Source organism: Zootoca vivipara, chromosome 12 (assembly GCF_963506605.1).
Source record: "Zootoca vivipara chromosome 12, rZooViv1.1, whole genome shotgun sequence".
NCBI classification, from domain to species: Eukaryota; Metazoa; Chordata; class Lepidosauria; order Squamata; family Lacertidae; genus Zootoca; species Zootoca vivipara.
In genome coordinates, this window is record NC_083287.1 from 40,438,940 (window position 1) to 40,457,513 (window position 18,574).

Genomic DNA, 18,574 nt, shown 5'->3' on the forward strand with positions numbered 1-18,574 from the left:
ACTGAAAGATAAACGAAGCACTGTTAAGTTCACACACTCCACCAACCCATGAGTCGTAATCTTTCACTCTAGTCGGCTCATTCAAATACACGTATACATATTGCCTGTGTCAGCAACTCCCTTCTATAGGTTCCTCAGACTGGAGCTGGAGCAGCAAAGGTCAAACCAACCACCCCCTGATGGCAAACAAGAGTCTCTCTGCCCTCACAGTCCTTCCTCTGGTTAAAAGTTAAAACCTCATGAAGGTTGAAAAAGCCATGGCAGGATCGGCCTCACCAATTCAGAGGCCTTTCATTACCTGCCTGTCACAGGGACTCATGTCTGTTTACTTATAGCACTTTTACCATGCTCTTGAGCCAAAAAGAGTTCTCAGAGAAAATCACCGGTAACAAATAGTAATGAGGATGATTGTTATTTATTATTTATTTGTATTATTTATTAAATTTGTATACTGCCCTTCATCCGTAGATCTCAGGGCAGTACACACCAGTCTGCGCCTGTAAGCTTACAATCTAAAAGACATGACATGAAAGGAAAGGGGAATGGGAAGGGGGGAGGAGAAAAAGCAAACTCAGGAACCAGTTCATAAAATTTACAAAGTTCATCTAATGACCCACTTGAATGGAAACAGTTGGTGGAGATGAGCCCATGAAGTGGGCCCAGGAAATCCCAGCCAAGGATGTCGTGGGATTTCCAGGAAATGCCGGAAGTCAGGATGGCTGAAGAATACAGACATTGGCTACCATGAAAGTAAAGTAAATCCCACTTCTCGCCCATGAGGATTTAACTGAAAGTTTTCTCTTATTTGGTAATTTTAAAACACAATTTCTTTCAGCATTAATTGGCAGAGGATGGTAGTTAAAAACAGAAGGAAATTTTTTTGATGCAGCACTAACAGTATGACCAATAAACAGAACAAGGTTAAATAAGTCCAGTTCTTGTTGAAACCTTGGCATTTAAAAGCATCCCCCCCCTCTATTTTGACTGAAGCAATTTGCACATTGAAGCTGATGATTTGCAGAACTTATGTGTTCTACAGGCACATTATTACACAGAAAAACCTTGAAACGAATAAGCTGTGCATGTGACTGATGGTTGAGGCCTCTGCTTGTTTTTAAATTTATTTCTAATCCTAAACATATTTTCCCAAATGAGAAACATCGAAGAAATGCACATAGGGGGTCACCCCACCCCTTCACCTCCGCAATTTAACACATTTATAAGCCTCCTCTCCCCAGCTTGGTTTTTAAGACTGTTTTGCCACCCTTGGGAATCACTGCCTGAAAACAAGGTGATTTAGGTCATTCTCTCTTATAAACCCAATGTATATGTAGCACACGAACAAGTGCAAATCTCAGAGTCCCATAAACATTATATTTCATCTGCAAGACCCTGAAATAACAATGAGGGCAGCGTCAAAAAGGTTCCTCTTGACAAAGTTTTAAATGTGTATTAAGGGTCTTTGTGACACTAAAAAAACAACCACCCTGAGAACACAGACAAGGAGGCTAAAAGCAATATTTATATTATGTTCTCTCCCCTTGTCCCAATTTTTGAAGGTTTTGCAAGTAATGGATGATTGGATCATGAGGGTAAAGTCTACTGTTTTCCCCCAAAGCTTGTGGATAGTTGCAATCTACAGTACTCAAAGGGGGGGGGTGTTTTTACAGGCTCGAATTCCCACAGACTCAAATGCTCTTTCCCCAGCTCAGCAAAGGGAGAGTTACTGCTGGAGGTCAGGAACAAAAGCGGGAGGAACTTTTGCCGTTTTTGAGGTCCCAAAAGTTACATGACTTCAAACCTGGGGAGGTTGCTGCCCTCCTGCGTGCCTTACCTATCTCATCATCGCGAGCCACTTCTGGCAACGGCACATTTTCAATAAAGCTGTGTTATATTAATTTGGAAGACCAACCTTCCCAGGAAGCTTGATCCAACTTAAATATGGAAATAGTGAAAAGCTTTGTATTTGTGCCAATAGCAGATTTCTTCAATCAGCCCTAGACACGCTGGGCGAAATTAATTCCGGACATCTTAGTGAATTTTGAGCGAGGCCTCCCATGGCAGATGGCAGGCAGGGAGATGAAATGAGCAACCAGTTACAGGGCAAACAGAATGAGTAATGCTGTGTGAGGCAGAATGTATTCAATGTAGCCCTAGAAGCCAGAGCAGTGGCCCCCAAATATCCTCCCCCCCCCCGGACCACTTGAAAATTGCTGCGAGTCTCCATGGACCACTTGTTGATTTTCTCCCACTTGCATTAATGTGCTGTGCTAGATGCTGCATTCTTTTTGATTGCATTCTTTTTGCTGGTTTTATTTCTTGTCGACTATACATGTATTTCATTGCCTTAGCATTCAAATTGCTGACATAACCGCTAAAAGCGCAATTAAGAGTTAACATGAATATTCTGCAGCCACAGATCCACAGGTGCCATGGAGCCCTTGGATGAAGCTCGTGGGCCACTGGAGGACCACAGAAGACAGTTTGGGAACCTATCAGATTGAGGATGGCCTCCTTTACAGAGGACAATCCTCTATTTGAAGCTGTCCAATGTCTGAATGGTGGTTCAGCTCATGTCCAGTGTAAATATCTTATTCTTTATGTTATTAATACAGTATTACATATACCGCCATGCAATATTTCATATGAAAGTGTGGTTTAAAGATAGATGATAGATAGATAGATAGATAGATAGATAGATAGATAGATAGATAGATAGATAGATAAGTACCGTAGCGAGCAAACTCTAGGAAGGAAGAATAGGGGTTCAGTCAGCACCTGGACAGCAGGTTGAGCAGACACACAAAGCACTTGGCCACCACCTTCCTCAACTTGCTGAGATGTGTTCCTGTTTAAATTACAGTAATTATTTTTAAATTTGCATGTGTACATGCTTAAGCAAATGTAATGTGAATCAATGTCTTCTTTCGCCATCCTTTTTGGTGATGTGCTTCCTCTTTTTTTCATGAGGCATAAATGACCACCCTAGGTCAGGCCCAAAGTGATATGTTATCTAGACTGTGAGAAGGCACCAGCCAACTGGGAGCCAGCAGTACCAGTTTGGCTGCCTGGCGTCACCTATGAAATGCTGGGAGTGATCCAGCTACAATTGCCCACATTGCTCTCATCAGATCAGAAGGTGCACTTGGTGCAAGGAGACGGTATCCAATTCATCAGACTTCTCGTGCATCTTTATATCCTCCCAGCATTTTCAAAGACAAAAACAGAGATGCTCCTGAGAACGTCCAACACCCCTTTAAAAATGTCCAGCCACATTTACAATCTGGATAGGTGGTTATTAAGGATGCATGGATCAATCCACGTAGCCTTTGATTCGTTCATTAATCCATTCCATCCTGTCTCCACATATAGCTGTGTGTTCATTTTTTAAATGCACAAAAATGTATACTTGAATTGATGACAGTACTGTACACATTTCTAAGAGTACTTTATCTGAAAATATGCATTCCTAAGAGCCTGGTGATGCATCTTTGGAGATGAAAATCACATTGCAAAAGGTGCAGATGTGTGAAATCCGAAGGAAATGGACATTCTGATCAGGGCATTAGCTCAGGAGATGTCGTGGTTGATTTGTATTGGATTCACAAAGATCATATTCCCTAAGCATCCCTAGTGGCCATGTGTGGAGCAGGAATGTGGCAGCAGGCTGACCGCACTTGCTTCACACCCTTCCTTGAATGTTTTTGCCTGCCTGGAATGTGTCTTTGGAGTCTAATAATGGCTCTTCCTAGCCTGAATGGAGGATAGAGAGGGGTGTGGGAGTGTGTGTCTAGACTAGCCCACTGTGCAAAGGTAAAAAAAATTACATTCATTAAATCAGGCATCCCCAAACTGCGGCCCTCCAGATGTTTTGGCCTACAAGTCCCATGATCCCTAGCTAACAGTACCAGTGCTCAGGGAAGATGGGAATTGTAGTCCAAAACATCTGGAGGGCCGAAGCTTGGGGATGCCTGCATTAAATTATACCACCACTTGTATGTAACCTCTGGAGAAGGTCACTCAAAAGGGGCTGCAGCCCTTGGATTAAAAAAGGTTCGTCAAACTTGGAATTGTTAGTTCTACATTCAATGATATGGAGAGGTGAGACACTTGGAAATTCTTTTTATGCCACATTCAATAAGCCCGAAGCTCCTCAAAGATAGGGGCACTGTTACAGATGGGGGAGTATTTTCATGCAAACCCACTTCATTCTCCCAGCGAACTGAAACACTGCTATCCTTCAGAATAAGCCCTCCTCTGACACAGTTCTCCAACCCCAAAAGAGAGCATGAAAGTGCATATATTAGTGAAAATAATGTGCAAAATAACATTATATTTTGGGAATTTTCTTGGGCAAATGCATGCACTGGGCAAAATCACATTCAACGTGTGGATAGTATGAGAAATGCATATGAAAATGTATTCAGTTTTTAATATGAAGATTTAAAAAGAAAATTTCACAAACTGATGAAGGAATGGGGTGAAAAGAATTTACGGCTGGAAAAATGAGGAACTGAAAGAAGCAAAAATTGACAAGACTGATCCACCCCAAGGCATCGTGTCTGAGCACCCTCATTTTTGCTGCTGGGTGAGCCAATAGAAAATGCTCAGTTTCTAAAAGCGTCTAAGAAACTTGGCACGAGTGCAATATTCACTACTGTACTGAAATTTACTAGGTCATGAAATATTAATCCTATCCCACTGTCTTCCTCATGGTATTTTACTCCATTTATTTATTTAAGAGCAAGATTTCCAAGAATGCTTGTGAACATTCTTTTTGCACTTTGTCAGCTGAGACCTATATTCTCATTCCTTGACTTCTGCCAGCTGGTTTAGGGATGTCTCTACGGAGAAAAATATCTTGTCTCCATAACGGCAAACAAATAACTCCATAACAGAGCAGGCATCAATTCGGATATCAGATTCAAACTGCAGATTGTCAAAGGCTACCAGAGTTTTTCAAGTAATATGTTTTACCCATTGCCTCCTTTGAAATGTGTTTTATCGCTTGTATGATGCTGTGCAGAATGTTTTCATCCTGGTGCTGCAATTTGATCATCGCCTGGCAGTTGGTATTCCTCACATGGTTTCCACCATTTCTTGCAGAAAACCAAACCGGTCAGACACAGTGCTGACTTCACACAGCATTTCAAACAAAGATCGGATGCGGCTACTTCTTAAGAAGTGGCCACCAGGAAGCAGATTTCTCTTGCAAAGCGGTAGATCTGGAGATCTTGCATTCCCAAATGCCCCTTGCCCTCTTCATCTCTCAACCTCCAATGCATTGCCATTAATAATGTCATTGCCCTTACATATAATTTTAGAGCACCTATAGAAAATGTCAGGGACTTGTTGGATGGAGTCAGAAAGGTCGGAGGAACCAGCTGGAGAACTCCCAGGGGAAGAAGGCTCAGAGCCAGGGATTGGTGGTGAGATGACAATGAATGGTCAGAGGGATAAGACTAGGAGGAGGAGGTGTTGGAAGCTGAAGAGGTAACAGGGCTTTGTGAGTGCGGGCGGGAAGTCTATAACGCCTTCTTGTATATTTTCTCACTAATACATGCATTCTTATGCACAATTTATCCTAGCACATGCATTTCTGTACACCAGTGGTCCCCAAACTACGGATGCGTCCCGCGCGAGCCAATTGTGCAGCCCCCAATGACCCCCACTGCCGCCCACTTACTGGCGCACCGTGGTGCAGTTGCCCATCTCCAGGTCAGCGCGGCACCAGAAATAGCTTGTGCATACGCACAGGCCGGAGGGCAGGGAAACGCGCTCCCATATGCAGGCGCATAAGCTATTTCTGGTGCCACGCTGCCCTGGAAGTGCACCGGAAATGACATCTGCACATGTGCAGAAGCCATTTCCGGCGGCACGCCAGAATAAGCGAGTGTGTGCGCGTATGGGAGCGCGTTCCCCACCCTCTGGCCCGCCACACGATCGGCGCCGGAGGAACCGGCCCGAAGCCGGGTAGGTTTGGGGACCCCTGCTGTACATGCTACTTGGCAAATTTTGAAGGGGGGCTGATTTTCAGCTCACATATTGTTTCAGAAATTGTGAATTAGAGAGGTTCACCTTTAAATGTGAACTGAATCAAATTTATCCCCCACCACTCTCTATCACTGAGTTCTGGCCTCTCCCCTTGCTGCTCAGGCCAATGAGCAAGCCCAATCCAGAGTTTCTTCTAGCAGGCAGGCTCTTTTAGCCGCCATGGCCTGGCCTATTGGTGCAGAAGCCATTCTTGGCTGGTAAGGCTGGTTTCCATTGGCCATAGATAGGTGGTGGTGCAAGACCTACTGCACAGTCCAGTTCTGGCACCAAGACATGATTAAATAGAGCACTGGTTTTGAACAAATTGTCCGCATTTATAAACTTCTTTATCATTGTCTGCTTCCACAGCCAACATCCCCACATAATACACTGGATGTGAGAGAATCCCTTTCATGCATCCTACATTCATGTCTAGCCATCCAGAACTGTGGTTTGCTCAATTACTTTGATCCAACTGAAATTTCCCACATTAGTTTTCATTTATTCCTTTGGGTTCATGGTTTGTTTTCCCTCCAAGATTTGGTTTAAACACACACACACACACACACACACACACACACAAATATTTTCCATTAAAACTAATTACTGATGTTTAAATATCTGGGCATTTTTTTAGAGCTTCAGTGAGTTAAAGCCTGGCAAGGAAACTGTAAGGTTAGGCTGCAAGTTGTTTCAATAAAGGGTTTCTTTTTACAGGCAAACCATGATGAGTTTTCTCCTGGTAATCCCCTTTCAATCCCAATTCCCGGGAGAACCCCTACTGCGAAGGTGATTCACTCGAAAAGGAAGAAACTTGGGAGGAGGAGGACCACCACTTCTGACAACAAACACATCATGTAAGTGCTAGAGCTACAAATAATGTGATTTAGGTCTTGTTAAAGATGTTTTAACTATCCAAGATGTAGCCTCAACAGGATTTATTAGGTAGGAAAAACTCACTTTATTTATTTATTTATTTATTTAAGCTTAGTGAAGTGTGTTGCTAGAGCATACAGTGGCTCTCTTGAATATGTCCCATTTCACATCTAATTTTATTTGTTTGTTTGTTTGTTTTAAAAAAAATGTATCCCACTTTTCACCACCGAAGTCTCAAAGTGGCTTACAAATAAATAAATAAAAATACACAGTATGCAAAAATTAAAACATAAATTCAACTGCAGAAATTTAAAGACACGGAAGAACATTGCTTTTTTTTTTTTTAAGAAAAGAAAAGAAAATGGGAGAAGCATTCATGATGCAAAGACCTCCTGAATTAAAACGGCTTTAGCCAGGCACCTGAAACTCAGCAGGGATGGTGCCTGTCTGATATCTAGTAGGAGGGAGTTGGGCCCACAACCCTGAAGGTTTGACGTCTCATTGACGTGACTCATGCTTCTGCTCCATGGAGGAGCACTATTAGTGGTCCTTCATGGACCTAAAGCATGAGTCATGTCAATGAGAAGTTGAGCCTCCAGTGTTTAGCCCCCCCCCCCAATAGCGCCTGCCAGATTATCTCAGTTATTGACTTGGGAAAGACAAGGTAAGGCAGTCCTTAAGATATCCTGAGCAAAAAGCTTGCTCCATCTTTCATGTGACAGGCTTTTAGATATTTGAAGATGGCTATCATATCTCTTCTCAGTCTCCTCTTTTCCAGGCTAAACATTCCCCACTTCCATCAATTGTTCCTCATAAGACTTGGTTTCCAGACCCCTGAATAACTTGGTCACCTTTCTTTGCACACCTTCCAGTTTCTCAATACCCTTATTAAATTGTGGCGCCCAGAACTGGACACGGCACTCCAGGTGTGGTCTGACCATGGCAGAATAGAGCAGTACTATGACTTCCCTTGATCAGGACACTATACTTCTATTGATGAAGCCTAGAATAGCATTAGCTATTCTAAAATATAAAATGAGTCAAGACATCACAGTGTGTTTATTTCATTTTATTTTTATTTTTATTTTATTTGTATATTGCCCTTCATCCGAAGATCAGAGGGCGGATCACAACATAAAAATACAAAATGAAGACACAAAAGACATAATGAACAAAAACAAAAGCAGAGCAAACCAAGAGGGCCTCACTTTCCAAGAGTGCTAAGCTTGTAATAGGCTTGAACCCTCCTAACAAAATCCAAACCATATGGGAGAACACGCAGAGCTATTTTATTTAACAACAAACACAGCTAATTCTAAGGCATAACATGCATAAACAATACAATAATTAAAACCTATGGTTGTGCAACAGTAAGATTTCCCCACCCTTGTCCTTCCCTTCAGTATGTTCCTCAATATTTTGAAGATTCTTTCTCTTATGCTTATTATGGCTGTGTGTCCCCAAACCTGGAAGTGGTCTAAGCTACTGACTCTAAATCTTTCATTTCATTGCCGGGCTGGTGTGATGAAGGTTTTATTCTTCCTGAAAAGTGCATGACTGATGCTGACACACCCTAACCAGAGGATGAATGAATGATGGATGAAGGGGAGAAAAAGTGTGTACGTGTGTGTCAGAGAGGGAAAGAATGGATGATGGAGAGAATGGAAGAGAGAAGGATGTCCCATGCCCGCTGTGCAAAAATGGCTTTGAAGAATCAGGGTTTCAGAACCAGAACAAAAGTCGAACTCTCATGAACCAGTTGTAGCTGTGATGTTTGTAAGAAGAAACAACAACAAAACTGTGCTGTGGGTGGTGGTTAGAAGAGTATGGAGAGAAATAGGACAGGTGGGATCCTGTAACAAACTTGCACAGGATCTAAATGAGTGATGGGAGCCTGTGGCCCTCCAGATGTTGCTGGACTACAACTCGCATCATGCCTCACAGCTGGCCGGGGCTGAGGGGAGTTGGTGTGTCCAACAATAGAGCCACAGTAACCTGAGGTTACAAGATTTTTTTCAAAGAATCTGGGGACACTTTAAAAAAAAAGAGGGAAAAGAAGTAATATCTTCTCTTCTGTGGTCTCCTCTGTTGCGCGGCCTTCCTCTGGGCCCCAGCCTGCTCTCTTGGAGCGCTAGTCGCCGTGGAGTAGGCTCAGGTCGGGCCTGGGCTCAGCCACGTGTCCGTGGCAGCGCGGCAAGGTCGGGGCTCCCCTCTTTTTTCTCCTTCCTCTTTTTTCTCTTCCTTCTCCTCCTCATCCTCCCTGCGTCAGCTCCAGGGGTTTTACTGGCCGCAGAGCGCCGCTGGGCAGTTGGCTGGGTGCTCTCACTCCTGGCTTGATTTGGGTCATGGGGAGAGTCAGCGGTTCCCCCAGTTGACACGCCGGGTGTCCCTGGTTCCCCCTTGGCGGTGGAAGTGGCAGCGGCAGCCTCAGCAGCCCAGAGACAGCCTGGTAGCGCAGTTGGCTCTGGCTGGCTTCAAGAGCTGCTCACTGCCGTGGCACCCGCCATTTTTCCTCTCCGGAAGTCCCCGTATGATGTGTCTTGTGCCGTTGAACCAATCACGCACCATTCATTCTCTACTAATAAATCTACAACACTTAAAATATAGATCCAGGGACATTAAATGAAATCCGGGCACATTCCGGGAAATGATTTTGTCCGGGGACATATTTGTGAATCCGGGGACGTCTGGTACAGTAACCCCACCTCTCACCTAAACAAATGCCAGTGAGACAACATGGGAAAAGGCATTATCAAGAGTCCAAACTGTAAGAGCCAAGGGGATATACCAAGTTAGCAGCAGAAGTATGAGTTGAAAGGCACCATATATGAACCAGGGTGCAGGTGATATAGTAAGACATTACGGACAGAGGAGAATGGTCATAGGATGCTTGTTGTATTCGTGCTGTTTATCTTATTTTTTAAAGTTGTTTTATTCATAGTGTTTTCTAAAACGTGGTGGCTTTAATGATTTGTTAACTATTCTATATGATTTGTGTTATATTTGTGACGTTCCATTCTGTTTTCTTATTTATTATTTGTGAGCCGCTTTGTGATTCGTGTGAGTCAAAAGCGGCATAAAAATATAATAAATGGAAATGGAAAATGGTTTTCTCACTCCACAGACAAGAGGTTAGATCTTTATACAATGATCGCTCCCCACATCAAATGGGGGGGCGTTTTTTGCGTGGTCACGTGCAGCCCACCTCCCACCCCGATCCTACACGGCTCCCTAAAATACAACCTGGCTTTGCCCCCTCCCATGATGGATACCTGGAGGTTCCTGCCTAACCTCAGACAGTTAACCAATCCCAACGGGGGGGGGCACTGGTGGTACTGCCCTGCCCACACAATAGAGGGTGGGACTTACCTGGGAGCCCTCTGTTGGCTCCAGAGTTTCTCCCACCCTGCCCTCCCTCAGTTATGCCTTCTTTTGCAGGTTAACCCCTTCTCCACAGGTCTCCACATCATTGGTTGCTTTTAAAGGACTGGGAAGGAATTTCCCTGCATTGGCAGGTTTTGCCTTCCCTGTAGCAAAACGCCACAACTTTGCGGTTTCAGGCCTTGGGCAGAATCCTTTAGTCTATCTTTCCTAAATGGGGGGGGGCATGGTGAAGCGGTGACCCATGCCCCCCCCCCCCGCGGCAGCGATCCCAGGGTTCCCCATCAAAGGGGTTGTTTTGAGGGGAGTCATTGGCCATATGCCAAAAGGTTGTCAGTGGTCTCCCCTATGTTGTGGCGAAATGGGGGGTGGGCTCTCTGCTTAAACATACGTTTTCCAGAGTCAGCCCAATCCCCACACATTTTGGATAACCCTGATGCTCCCCAGATCCCCGACCCGGGACTGGGAGTGATAAACACCCAATGCCTAAGCCCAGGTCTCCCTACATCGGAATCTTTAATAAAGTTGTGGCCAATTTTAATCCCATAACACGTTGTCATGAGTCATTATTCCACTAGGGAGTCGCCTGGGTGTGTGTCTCTGCTTGTCCACGCAAAACAGCATTCCCATTGTTATAAACAACTGTGTGAAAGCAGTGATGAACTCTTGGCATTAATTATATAACTATGCATATTGCATGATCACATGACTGGATATAACGTAGGAGTCGAGAAATGAAGGAACTGGAGCAACAGAACTAGAAGGAATATTAGCTTTGATCTCTAGGAGGAAAGGCAGAAATGAGAACCTGCAGCTTGTTACATAGCAAAACTGGAAAGGAACCAGTTTCAAGGTCCAGCTTGTTGTTTGACTTCCTCTGTTTTTATTAAGTCTGCCCATTCCTGATCTTTCTTACTGGGGAGCCTGTAGCTTTGCTGCCAGCAAAACTGCAAGCAATGATAATCCTGATTAGCAGCATGGGAGGCAGTCGAGGAGGCCCTGGACTCAGTTATACCACATGGTATGTTTACTAGTTAGCTTGATGGATCTCCGGGAAAACTCTTTACATGGGCCATTGTTCTATCAAACCTTCTTTGAAGGAGGGATGGTGACCAAAAAATGACTGGGTCAAAATATGTGGTGGACACACATCTTCTGATGCATGATCAGACTTCTTATTGGAATAACTTCGTAGCCCACAGAACTGAATGGAGAGTCTCTCGTAATCTGGTGAACCGGGTTTGCTTCCCCGCTCCTCCACATGCAGCTGCTGGGTGACCATGGGCTAGTCACACTTCTCTGAAATCTCTCAGCCCCACTCACCTCACAGAGCGTTTGTTGTGGGAGAGGAAGGGAAAGGAGAATGTTAGCCGCTTTGAGACTCCTTCGGGTAGTGATAAAGCGGGATATCAAATCTTCTCTTCTTCTACATTGCATTTGTAACCACGGTGCAGTAACCACTCAAAACTTTTCTGGTCTGTCTTGCTGATCACAGTTGCATCTATTTGTTTTGGGTTTTTGAACCATAGCGTTGTGGTATGACAGCACACTACATGCCCCTAATGAGGGTAATTAAATCCCTGCTATGAAGTGTGTGAGTTGGTTTGTTTGTTTTTGTTTGTTTGTTTGTAGAGTGGACCAAACGATAGCAACAACCACCCCTCAGAACACACTGAAAGAGATTACTGTGGGAAGGACGATGGCAGCATTTTGGAATAGGCATAATCTCCTGCATGCGCAGATTAATTTATAAGGTTGTGACAGGCAGAGGACAGCACTGGGCTCAATTCCACTCTGATTCATAACCTGTATTCATCTATGCAGAACTGCACCGTGCTATCATTCTTGCAAATGCAAAATAACTGTAACAAACAACCGCAGAAGCAAATGCAAGAATTCTCCTGGCTAGTAAGGCAGCAATTATATGTGCTAAACTAAGGCTGCAATCCAATATCCACTTATCAGCGAGTAAGGCCTACTCTTCTGAGTAGAGATGCCTAGGCTTGTGCTGTAAATGAAATTCTTGCAACAATAGCACAAGTAAAGCAGGTGACTGGGGAGTAACCTCTCTTTTTTTGGCCAGAGGGTTGCATTCCCTGTTAGCCAACCCTCAGAGGTGTGCATACAAGTGTAGCCTAAGCAAAAATGGGCACCGCCACCCCACACTCCCCCTTGCGCACATGCAGACCACACATGCCCAAAACACAACACAGGTGTAGTAATGCTGATACAAACTCCTCTAAAGGAAGAGGAGTTTGCATCAGCATTACTACACATCATGCGTTGTGTTTTGGGAGGGTAGTTCTCTTTCCTGCTGCTCAGCCAATTGGGAAATTGCAGAGAGAGGTGACACCCAGAGGTGGCATGCACACAGATAACTGCAGGACCACAACACATGCACACTCATTGGACCTTTACAGCCAGTGTCTTCTTTTGGCACAACTAGCTGTCCAATTCGCCTCTCCTACCAGCTCTCTGCAATCATTTCTCCCCTGGAAATGACAGGTTTCAGGGACCTGTGCTTTTGGACACGGCACAGAGCCACCTTCCTCGATTCTCACCTTTCCTGAGCTGGCTGCTGCTAGGAGAGAAGGGTAGTCATGATCTGCCAGAAGAAGACTGCAAAGATCCAATGAACTCATCAGTCTTCATCAGAAGAATCCAAGGCAGCGGAAGACTGTGATCCTGCATTGCTGACAGATAGTCCTCTTTCCAGTCTGGGCGGGACAGACTTCAGACAGAGGGTGGGGCCTTGGCCAGGGCTTCAACAAACGGAACAAAGAGGCTTCATGCTGCAGAACCAGCCAGGAAGGGCAGATTTGCCACCAGTGAACTAAGAAAGGATAAGGGCAAAGTAGCACATTGGGAGTGCAATGTCCTACTGGGCATTTGGAATAGTGTTCGCATGGGCAGCTGAACGCATGGGAGCTGAAGCATAAATCTTGGGAGGGTGGAGATTTGAGACAGCTGAAATTCTGGAGCAGGATAAGGACTGGACAAAAGAGCCAAAAATAGCTCCAAGGCAGGGACTGGAACCATGGGCGTACCCAGGATCAAAACTGGGGGGGGCAAGGGGAGGGGCCAAGGCACGGAAGGGGAGGGGCCACAAAGTGGGCGGGAACGGCGAACTCGCGCTCCGCCGGGCTGTGCCCCTCCCTAGAAGCAGGGCTGGTGGGCGGAGGCGGAGCCTAGCCCAGCGGAGCGCGAGTTCAGCGTTCCCGCCCGCCGCACCGCGCTCTCTGGTTCCCCGCCGCGCTTGGTCTTGCCAGAGGGCGCGACGGGGAGCTGGAGGGAGGGCGCAGCGCGACGGGCTGGAACGGCGAACTTGCGCTCCGCCGGGCTGTGCCCCTCCCTAGAAGCAGGGCTGGTGGGCGGAGGCGGAGCCCAGCGGAGCGCGAGTTCGGCGTTCCCGCCCACCGCGCCGCGCTCCCTGGTTCCCCACCGTGCTTGGCCTTGCCTGAGGGCGCGCCAGGGAGCTGGAGGGAGGGTGTGGCGCGGCGCGGCGGGAATGGCAAACTCGCGCTCCGCCGGGCTGTGCTCCGCCTCTGCCCACCAGCAATGCTTTTAGAGTAGGGCAGCTGCCCTAACTTGCCCCGTGGTGGGTACGCCCTTGACTGGAACCAATGCATCCTCCAAGTACTGTGTCAAGTACTGCAGCAGATGTTGCAATGCTGGCTACATCTGATGGGAGTCCAACAGCATCTGGAAGGCCACAGGCCTTCAATAGAGGGTGATCCCAAAGCCATGCACCATAAGTCAGGGATGGGAAACTTGTGTCCCACCAGATGTTGCTGGCCCACACCTCCCATCATTCCTGGCAGATGGCCATGCTGCCTGGGAGATGGAGTTCAATAATAAATCTGGAGGACCACAGGTTCCCCAATCCTTGCTATAGGATAAGTTACCATGCATGCCTGGAATGTCCTCCAACTGTGAAATCCCTCTCACGTACAATTTCTGGATTCTCTAACTGCCAAAGAGCATTGCAAAACATTTCCAGGGTTTGTGCTGCAGAAGTATCATGTTTGCAAGTGTTAGCTGCGCCCACAAAGACCAGCATCAGTGTACTAGCTTTTGTGATTTTTAACCAGGCCACCACTCCAGAAATGGTCCAGGACTTGCCCTCCCGTAAAGCCTCCACATGCCCTTAACCACAGGGCTAAACCTCCATAGATTACCACACCATACAGTAAGGATGGATTTTACAGAGCACATAACAAAGAATGCTATTTTTAGAACGTGGCACTCTTAAGTGGACATTTTAAAGAGGAACCGACAAAAGTTAGAATGTACTTTCTGGTAGTAATTACCTCCTACAAATGTGACTCATTCCTGCAGTTTGAATGTATACGTTTGATGTCCCAAAATCAGCAGTCTTATAAATAAATCTCTGAATCACAGACAGAAAGCCTTTAAGTGTTCAAATATTTCTGGCTGCTCTGGGAAGCAAGTTTTTCGTTTAAGCTTTTAACTTCATAACAAAATTCCAAAGTCACAATGTTGATATTTAAGGTAGGCAAATGCAGATAAAAGGCAGCCTGCGAAGAGAGATGTGTATAAGCATCATGTTCTTTCCCTTGTCTTGTCCATATAGCTCTGTAAACACGAAACCAGCCAGGCAAAGTCGGGACGTGAAGAGCAGAGAGGCCGGGATTGTTTTATTGGGGAAGGACCTGCAGCTCAGAGGACATGCTTTACGTGCACCAAGTTCCAGGTTTAGTTCCTCACATCTCCTTCTAAGGTAGTGAGGCTGGAAGGATCCTTGTCTATGTTTGAAGAGCTGCTGCTGGTCAGAAGAGGCAACCCAGAAGATCAGAAGTTGGACCCATGGTCTGACTGTATATAATGCTAATACTGCCAAGGCCATTGGTTCATGCAGCCAAGAACAGAAAACAGTGGGACGCTTTATAGCAGATTGACGGTGGTGGGGAGAAACCTGTAGCTCTCCAGGTGTTGAACTGCAATTGCCATCAGCACCAGGCAGTTGGGGCCAATGGCTTGGCCGTGATAGGAATCGGATTCCAACAAGATCTGGAGGGCCCTAGCTTCCCACCCCTGCTTTGTAAACTGCATTGCTAAAACCAAAAACAAAGTTGTGTTGTAGACTTTCCTTGTTGCTCAAAATAGACCAACAGCAATAGTGGGTGGGGCAATCAAAGGTACTTAACGGACAGTAGATAACATACTGCTCTGTGTAACAGTGTCAGTTGAGGCAGAAGGTGTGTCCACATTCAGCATTATCGCTTTAACAAATTTGCAGCAACTTGCAGATGCAGGAACTGGTGTCTGGGAAATATAGATAATGTATTTCTCAAACTCAGGGTCCTCCTTTCTTCTTACCTTTTCCAGGACAAGTCTGTCGTAGCTTTCTGAAAGCCTACTATTTACCTTTATCTTTCCGCTTCTAGTCCAAAGATATTGGCTCAGTCTTTAATCATTTTTTATCTTGTTGCAATGTCTGAAGCGTGCTGTTGGCCTGCCTTAAACCTTTGTTCTCATCCGAGAATTCTGCCACCTTGGTCCAGCTCACCAATGGTTCTGATCAAATTAATGCTCTACCTTACACATGAAGGGAACAATCCTATGCACTCTTAACTCAGTGGGACTTACTTTTGAGGAAGCACCCACAGGACTATGCTGGATCATATTTATTTTGGAATAGGCTTTCAAGGACATCTCTGTTGGCAGGTATATTATACACACGGCCGGGGGGGGGGCATGTGGGCAAAGGAAATGTATTGCAAACAGTGGTGCTGCAATTTCACACTGGACTAAAATTTAGACTTTTAGAAGACATTGGAAGGCAGCCCTGTTTAGGGAAGCTTTAAATGTTTAATAGACGATTGTATTTTAATATTCTGTTTGAAGCCGCCCAGAGTGGCTGGAGAAACCCAGCCAGATGGGCGGGGTATAAATTTATTATTATTATTATTATTATTATTATTATTATTATTATTATTATTATTATTATTATCTCGACAAATTTGTTTCCAGTCAAGACTAGGACACTACATGAGCACTTTCACCTTAGGCCAGTGGTTCCCAACAGGTGGTCCGCGGACCCCCAGGGGTCCGTGAGCTATGCCAGAGGGGTCCGCAAGATGCTATTAGAATAAAAAATATATTAAATATATTTCGTATGATAACAGATTTTTTGTTTTGGCCGCTTCCTGCATGAGCAGAGTGTAGCGCAAAACTAGAATTAGATAGAGGCAGTAGTTCTGCTGTATGCGCTTTACAAACACTACTGTTTTGCAAAGAGGCAGCGCGCGCATTCTACTAACGCTCACCTCCCCAAGATGCTTTGCGCACGTCGGCTTCATTTGTGCGCTACTGCGCAGGTACCCTGTCTTCTCCATTCCCCTCCCTCCTCCCTGGCGTGCGCTGCCTCTTTGCAAAACAGTAGTGTTTGTAAACAAAGCGTTGTTTTTCGCGGAAGCTACAGTTCGCGTAGTTAAAAATGGACCGTTGGTTAAAAAGTGGTTCATCTCATTAAGAACTGAAAATTAAAACTAACTATACTGATGGAGTACTCTGTTGTAACTGTAAAAAACGTATAAATATAAAATATAAAAAGACTCTTAATTTGGCTCTCACTTTTTAATTTTAGGATTAGGAATTAATGGGGGTCCTTGTCACAATAGCGGCTCGATGAGGGGTCCTCGAGAAAATTTTGTTGGGAACCCCTGCCTTAGGTGCTAAATTAGCCTTGCAAGAAAAACTTATGTCACACATTGGGCTCTGACAGACTTGCTGATTTCCTGTGCATTTCATGGCCCCACTGTTCAATCCACAAAAGCTTATGCCACAATATAAAAAACAGTGTTGCGGGGCTTTTATTTATTTATTTGCTACCAACAGCTTAACACAGCTATCCCTCTGAAATTCATTATGATCATAGTACTTTTCTCTTTTGACCTCTTAACTGGATCTTTAATTTCGCCCTTCATATTCTGCTTTTAGTTTTGGTTTTCGTTTTTGAGGCGTTCAACAGTTTGGCTCCTTCTGACCATTCTCCTTTGATTTGCTGTCCGTTATCTCTTCCTTTTCCCTACGTCTGGAATGGTCTTCCTGGACACATTTGTCACTCTTCCTCTCTTAAGAAGCGTAGAAAAAAAAAGTGCATCTTTTTGCTTCCCTTTTCCACCTAAATCTTCTCCCTCTTCGTCCACTCTTCAGAGATTTCTTATAGTTTAACATATAACTCAATAATATATCTTGCAACTTACTATTGTGCTTCCATTTCAAATTTAAATTTGGAACTATAAAATTATTTGCATGCATATCCCTGTGCTCTGTTCCTTCCCTCCCACCTGTCCTATCCCTACATCCCTGTTCCATCTCTTTTTGCAAGCTACTGTAGACAGGAATGTGCATATTGCATCATTTGTCAAAAGCACCAAACACTCCTGTAGGTACTATGAAAAAGTACTAAACGATTAAAAGGGTTGTGTAAAAGTGTCCATTGTCCTCAAGAAGAAATGGAGAACACCTTCAGCACACCTTGCAAGATACTCCAAATAGGAAAACCGGTCTTCATTTTCAGTTGAGATGCAAAACAGCAAGCATTATAATGATCCACTTCTTTACCAATTGTACTTATCTGCCCATTCTGTTACGCCCAGAATCAGCGATGAAAACCCCATGCAGCCCTAAAATTAACTGCATTTTTGGTCAGTCCAAAGGAAGAAAACAGCTTTATGCTTTATCTTTCAAGAAAGCAATGTGTTAACAAAGAAGTGTGGGGGGGGAGTTATGATAAGCTCTTGCTTTGTCCTTAATGCTCCCCCTTAAATCAATTTTCAGCTTCTTCTGAATTTGCTGCCTGTTTTGCAGCTGTTCTCTGCTGCTGGATTTGCCTGCATGTCACTGAGGAATCCAAGGAAACGTTTAAGCTCTTCTGCAGCAAAAGGAAGGAGTTGCTGCCAAAAAAGGGGGAACTTGCTGATGGAGGTCACTGCCAGCTGCTCAGCCAGGACTTCAGCATTCTTAACTTATACTAAAGGATATTTACTCTGTGAGGTCACCCATTCTTCTGCATTTATTCTGAAAATAGTGTAACAACCTTAGAAGGTACTTCCTCACACCAGCAAGGGAATGCTTCTTGCTTGCCTCTATGCATGTATACCTAACTGGATTAAGACAGATGCTGCATGCACAACTGCCAGGTCCAATCCAGCCATGGGGACTGTGTATGCCTGCGGTCCCCAATGTGGTGCTCATGGACACCTTGGCATCCAAAGCCCCCGTCCCCATTTTTAATGTGTTGAAAGGCAGAGTTTGC

General features: G+C 45.0%; 1 protein-coding gene and 1 long non-coding RNA gene across 4 annotated transcripts in view; one reads left to right on the plus strand and one right to left on the minus strand.

The window, feature by feature from the left end:
* LOC118092370 (uncharacterized) overlaps positions 1-18,574 on the minus strand; it is a 214,661-nt gene that overhangs the window by 163,750 nt on the left and 32,337 nt on the right. The gene's annotated exons all lie outside the window — the stretch shown is intronic.
* ZEB1 (zinc finger E-box binding homeobox 1) overlaps positions 6,870-18,574 on the plus strand; it is a 121,340-nt gene continuing 109,635 nt past the window's right edge. Inside the window, exon 1 of the mRNA XM_060280881.1 lies at positions 6,870-6,890. The gene's annotated coding sequence lies outside the window, so the exon portion shown is untranslated. The remainder of the gene's footprint in view (positions 6,891-18,574) is intronic.